Consider the following 7,359-nt stretch of genomic DNA (forward strand, 5'->3'; position numbering starts at 1 on the left):
GGATTGGGAGTGTCACAACACAGAAACCAACTCTTAGCCCTGTCACTCAAGCCATAGTCCCTGAGCTATTACCTCCCGAGGATATAAAACCCAAAACAGTGTATGTCTAGGAGGTTGAACCATATGTCCCTATAGCCCAACTCTCCAGAGCTTCAACTTCTGTAGTTGAAACAAATCTTGAGATAGATAGATGCATCCTAATATAGCAAAATAAAACATACAAGTGGGTCCCTAAAGCTTCTCTAGCGACCATGGCTGATGCTAAAAAATAGGAGCCTTTTAAGAAACACCCCACTCACTCCTGGGAGCGTAAGAAAATGTTGTGTTAGATTCTTAAACGACTATTGGAAGCCCAAGGCTTCTATCAAGGAAATGATCAAATATGGGTGCCAAAACGTATATTGTGTTCTTACCTATCACCTGACTCACGTGAGTCAAATCCTGTGACGACAAGGCCGATGAAAGATCTTGGGAAAGGAAAAATCAAAGAACACTATACACCGGATCCAGAGCTAGTATGGGTTCCCAAGCGAAAAAGGCTTGTTTCTCTCAGCTCAACCATAGAAAAAACGAATGAAGCTTCTTGCTCTTCATGTAGTTCATATACAAAAATAGAAGCTTCAACACAACCTCCACCGACCATTGTACATATCCATACAAACAAGAAAGAGTTTTCAACTCTTGTTGTAAGATCATCACCTATAGCAACGTTGCAAATAGAATCATGGGAGGGTACCCACCTTACCACCCTTGCAACTAGATGAAATGCCTAGGGTGGTCGGAAACTATTGGTCAAAATCTTCACCCAAGACAACTTGGGACAATTGGTTTCAAAAGGTGACAACATCATTCCAAAAGGTATGATCTACCCAAGGAAGGGGGGAGTGTTTGCTGACATTCATCATTCCCTCACTTCCCTCTCAACCTTCCTCCCTGACCTCTCAATCTCCCAATCTTAGGGAATGTATATATAAAGCCTTATACTCACAAAAACAAGATAAAAAGGAAAAGAGCAAGAGCCACCAAACAATGATTTGGAAACTTACAAGTTCTATACATAACACAAAATAATAAAAATACATTATACAGAAGGACACAACCTTTTGAAATGACCCTTATAATATTTGCACTCTAAGCATCATCTATCTATGTGTACAAATATGGCTAGATTCCTAGAGTCATCCACTCCTACCTTGGGTGAGAGATACCCTCTTTAATTTTCACAAGTGTTTCACATAGTCTTTCCGGTGTTTGCCTATGAATGGGATTTGGTAGGTACACTAGCATGTGAGAGGAATTTCGAGGAGTTAAAATGGCTGATATGTCTCTTGACCACGATTGAGCTATACTTAGTAGAGAGCGTCTCTCCCATTGCACAAGCCTACCCTTCTGACCAAGATGACTATAGACATCTAGTGACCTTCTTAGTAAACACTGGTGCCTCTAATGACGAAGACGATTTACATGATTACACAGATGGCACGTATGGTCTCACAGATGATGACTTTGTTTTTATTGACGATGATGAGCATAGGGGTTTAGTCTTAGGGTTCCCCCCAATCTCTACAATACCCTATTCCCTTGACTCTCTAGGGGAAGTGCAAATAATTAGGTTAGGGTTCCTTATATTGTTTGATTGTGTTCGATAAGGGTTGGTGCCTCTTCCCACTAATGTGCCTCTTAGAGGTATTCTTTGTGTTTCCTAATGTGTACATGAACGTGTTGTTGTTGTTAAGATTTGGACCTTCATGGAATATTTCTCTCATTCACTCTTCAAATCAAGCGCAATCATCAACACAAACAGGTGTTTCTTAACCATTAGCATTGCCCCTTGTCTTTGTTTTCTCATCCATGTTTGTCTGCTTTAAATGTGATTGGTAACACAATATTCCGCACATTTGCTTAGATTAAACGTTAGATTCTATATAATGTTTTGTCATAATTCCTTGTCTAGGTTTCAGAATCAAGCAATCTGATTAAATTAGTTTGACCAAGTTAGGAGTTAGTGATCTTCTCTTAATACCATGGGGAATGCCTTCCTAATAATCAATGGTTACTTTAGTTTCTTAATCCGATTTAGGAAGCATTGTGTGTAATGTACTAGGGATTTCTAGTGGGCTTAGTTCTTATTGACCTTTAGCCTAAGTATTATAAAGGGAGTTTACTAAACCTGGGGAGGGTAACAATGTTATATGACCCCCCAAAGTTACAACATTGAAATGCTAAAAACGAACAAACAAAAAAATCAAAAGTGCCACAATGTAAAATCTTAAGCTAGAAGAGAAATCTCAGCTTGATTTGGTACTTTATTCACATGTATCTCCTATGGTACTAAAGCCCTAGAGGTTCCCAGTGTTGACGCTTTTCTTTGAAAAGCAAAAAACCCCTAGGGCATATAAAATAAGCACACACATCAAAATTGAATCAATGTGAAAAGACTTTGGGGGATCAAAGAAAAGAAAATAAGTCAGGCGATGATTTCATGAGCAATTCCTTTTATCGTAACTTAACTACAAGGTCTTCTAGGTATACCCTCTAGTCAGCCATCGGACGTGAAATACTTGGCTCTCGCAATTAAACAGCTTAATTGACCACAGAAAATTGAGAAGCTTGCCCATGGTATTAATAGTTGATCTCTAGTGCCTTTTGACCATTAAATTAGTGACCCTATACTTGTTTAGTTTTTTATCTTTACAACTATTTATGCATTTGATTATATTATAGTTTAATGTTTATTACTGACAGATTGTTTAATATTATTTTACCAATCAATTTTTCTACCTACAACTCCATATGATTTTTAATTGTATATGAGAATGCAGTTACTGTGCCAATTTTGGTTCATTTTGTAGTGATTGAAGAAGGCTAAGGGCATTCAATCTTGGATGCTCTTCCATCTCGGGCTTCATCTCAATAGCTTCCGAGGACAGAATCTACATCAGCAAGGGGGGGATGTTAACTAACCCCTACGGACACCCTATCGCCATCGACGGACACATATTATTTATTCGATTGAGTCATGGACCGGGCTTGTTGGTCCAATAGACGTGTAGGTGATCGTCGATCAGAGGTGCCCATGTGTGAATGGGCCAACTCTTATAAAAGGTCCATTTGACCTAAAACTCCTCATTCTTGGAGGTGTAAGCTAAGAAGTGCTCTTTCTCCATCTTTGTCTCCTTCCCCTTCATGGGCTCATAGGTGTGTGTGTGTGTGTGTGTGTGTGTGTGTGTGTGTGTGTGTGTGTGTGTGTTGTTGGAATTAGGGTTGCAGAGAAACACACACAGCTTGGAGAAGACGAAGGAAGCTCAAGGCACACAACAGAGAGTGTGTTACTTAGTGTGCAATGGAAAGATAGTTAGCCCTAGAGTGATGGGCGTATATACAATGCACGGGGGAAAAAACCTCCTAAAGAGGGAAAAAATGCCCCGGCGGTCCTAGTGTGTTCACACACATCACTACCACATGTATATGGTAACAAATCCCCCCTGGAGTGATGCGGTGAACGAGAGCTGGCACATGAGTAAAGGGAAGTGCCATGCCCTGAGGACAGGATCAGTCCACAAAGGGGAGTAAGCCCAAAGCTTTGCGGAAAGCTTCAAGCTTCTCACGAGACAATGCCTTTGTGAAAAGATCTGCAAGGTTGTCCTGTGTTGGCACATAAGCCAAGCTGATCTCTCCTGCTGAGAGCCTCTCCCTGACATAGTGGTAATGAACCTCAATGTGCTTTGTGCGAGCATGAAAAACTGGGTTCCTCGCAACTGCCAATGCGCTCTGACTGTTAGTGTAGATAGTGTTGGCAGTGTCCTGTCCAACACCCAAGTCAGCCATAAGGCGTCTGAGCCATACACACTCAACCGTAGCTGTGAAGACTGCCCTGTACTCAGCCTCACAACTCGAAGTGTCCACAGTAGGTTGCTTCTTGCTCAACCATGATATACATGAACTGCCAAGCATGAAACAAAAACCACTTGTGGACACTCGCGTGTCAAAACAACCAGCCCAATCTGAGTCCGAAAAAGCATGTAAGTCTGGCGGCAATGATCCCCCCTTGGGACAAAACAAGCCAAGATGTAAAGTGCCACTAAGGTAGCGGAAAATCCTCTTGACAGCCTGCCAATGCTTAGACCCTGGGCTATGCATAAATCTGCTGACCTGCGAGACTGCAAACTGAATATCTGGCCTCGTGTTGCATACATAAATGAGGCAGCCAACAGCAATTTGGTAAAGAGTGACATCAGCAGGATCGCCAGCATCATGTAGACTCAACTTCAAACCTGTTTCCATGGGAGTGGCAATAGGTTTGCAATCCTCAAGTCCAAACTTACATAGCAATGTCTCTATGTAACTTTTCTGACACAAGGCAATACCACCATCACACTGCTTAAACTGTATACCCAAGTAATGATGCAACAGCCCCAAATCTTTCATCTTGAAAGTAGCATTCAAATCAGCCTTAAATTCAGCAATATGTCTCTCATTTGGTCCCGTGATCAGCAAATCATCGACATAAAGAACCACAATGAGAAATACATCATCCTCACGCTTTACATACAATGTGCTTTTTGTTGGACTGTTACGAAAGTATCGTTTAACCAAATGAGTGTCAGCTTTCTCATACCAAGCACGAGGAGATTGCTTCAACCCATACAAAGCCTTCTTACATTTGCACACTTTGTCCTCTTGTCCTTTTATGACAAAACCGCGAGGCTGCGTTACATAAACTTCCTCAAATATGTCACCATTCAAGAAAGCAGTAACAATGTCTGATTGATGTACATCCCAACCAAAATGAGCTGCCAATGCACATAGAAAACGCACAGTAGTCATACGACAAGTGGGAGCAAAAGTCTCTTCATAATCTATGCCTTTTTGTTGTGCATAACCCTTTGCAACAAGTCGAGCCTTATGGCGATCGATCTCACCATCCGGCTTGCGTTTCAACTTGTAAACCCACTTCGTACCAATGGCCTTTTTGCCAGGAGGCAAATCACATAAAGTCCTTGTGTCATTCTCTATAAGTGCATCATATTCTGATTTCATGGCAGCAATCCAATTTTCTGAATTCTGTGCTTCATCAAAAGACAGAGGCTCCTCAACATCATGTAAACTAGACACAGCCAAAGCATAACAATCTGATGCATAAGATGCATGGCGAGAGCCTGAACGAGTACGACTAGATAAAGGTGCATCCAATTTACTGTCACGCAATGTGTGCACCAGCCATTTTGGCATACCTCTAGCCTGCTCATTTTCAGCCCTTTCCTCATCAAGTACATCATGTACATCTGCATCAGTAATAGGTTGTTCTAAAACATTTTCAGAAACCCCCATAGGCTGTACATTTGCCTCATTGGAACTTACATTCGTATTTCCACCACTGAAAAGAGGCACTGTACATAAGGCACTGTACATTGGTGTTTTATCCCACGACTAGCCAGAAATGCATTAAATTCATGAGACATATACTCCCCCCCTCGATCGGAACGGAGGGTGCCCATGTTGGAATTAGGGTTGCAAAGAAACACACACAGCTTGGAGAAGACGAAGGGAGCTCAAGGCACACAATAGAGAGTGTGTTACTTAGTGTGCAATGGAAAGATAGATAGCCCTAGAGTGATGGGCGTATATACAATGCACGGGGGAAAAAACCTCCTAAAGAGGGAAAAAATGCCCCGACGGTCCTAGTGTGTTCACACACATCACTACCACATGTATATGGTAACAAATCCCCCCTGGAGTGATGCGGTGAACGAGAGCTGGCACATGAGTAAAGGGAAGTGCCATGCCCTGAGGACAGGATCAGTCCACAAAGGGGAGTAAGCCCAAAGCTTTGCGGAAAGCTTCAAGCTTCTCACGAGACAATGCCTTTGTGAAAAGATCTGCAAGGTTGTCCTGTGTTGGCACATAAGCCAAGCTGATATCTCCTGCTGAGAGCCTCTCCCTGACATAGTGGTAATGCACCTCAATGTGCTTTGTGCGAGCATGAAAAACTGGGTTCCTCGCAACTGCCAATGCGCTCTGACTGTCAGTGTAGATAGTGTTGGCAGTGTCCTGTCCAACACCCAAGTCAGCCATAAGGCGTCTGAGCCATACACACTCAACCGTAGTTGTGAAGACTGCCCTGTACTCAGCCTCACAACTCGAAGTGGCCACAGTAGGTTGCTTCTTGCTCAACCATGATATACATGAACTGCCAAGCATGAAACAAAAACCACTTGTGGACACTCGCGTGTCAAAACAACCAGCCCAATCTGAGTCCGAAAAAGCATGTAAGTCTGGCGGCAATGATCCCCCTTGGGATAAAACAAGCCAAGATGTAAAGTGCCACTAAGGTAGTGGAAAATCCTCTTGACAGCCTGCCAATGCTTACACCCTGGGCTATGCATAAATCTGCTGACCTGCGAGACTGCAAACTGAATATCTGGCCTCGTGTTGCATACATAAATGAGGCAGCCAACAGCAGTTTGGTAAAGAGTGACATCAGCAGGATCGCCAGCATCATGTAGACTCAACTTCAAACCTGTTTCCATGGGAGTGGCAATAGGTTTGCAATCCTCAAGTCCAAACTTACATAGCAATGTCTCTATGTAACTTTTCTGACACAAGGCAATACCACCATCACACTGCTTAAACTGTATACCCAAGTAATGATGCAACAGCCCCAAATCTTTCATCTTGAAAGTAGCATTCAAATCAGCCTTAAATTCAGCAATATGTCTCTCATTTGGTCCAGTAATCAGCAAATCATCAACATAAAGAACCACAATGAGAAATACATCATGCTCACGCTTTACATACAATGTGCTTTCTGTTGGACTGTTACGAAAGCCTCGTTTAACCAAATGAGTGTCAGCTTTCTCATACCAAGCATGAGGAGATTGCTTCAACCCATACAAAGCCTTCTTACATTTGCACACTTTGTCCTCTTGTCCTTTTATGACAAAACCGCGAGGCTGCGTTACATAAACTTCCTCAAATATGTCACCATTCAAGAAAGCTGTAACAATGTCTGATTGATGTACATCCCAACCAAAATGAGCTGCCAATGCACATAGAAAACGCACAGTAGTCACACGACAAGTGGGAGCAAAAGTCTCTTCATAATCTATGCCTTTTTGTTGTGCATAACCCTTTGCAACAAGTCGAGCCTTATGGCGATCGATCTCACCATCCGGCTTGCGTTTCAACTTGTAAACCCACTTCGTACCAATGGCCTTTTTGCCAGGAGGCAAATCACATAAAGTCCATGTGTCATTCTCTATAAGTGCATCATATTCTGATTTCATGGCAGCAATCCAATTTTCTGAATTCTGTGCTTCATCAAAAGACAGAGGCTCCTCAACATCATGTAAACTAGAC

Source organism: Adiantum capillus-veneris, chromosome 5, assembly GCF_014529385.1.
Source record: "Adiantum capillus-veneris isolate H3 chromosome 5, ASM1452938v2, whole genome shotgun sequence".
Classification (NCBI taxonomy): Eukaryota; Viridiplantae; Streptophyta; class Polypodiopsida; order Polypodiales; family Pteridaceae; genus Adiantum; species Adiantum capillus-veneris.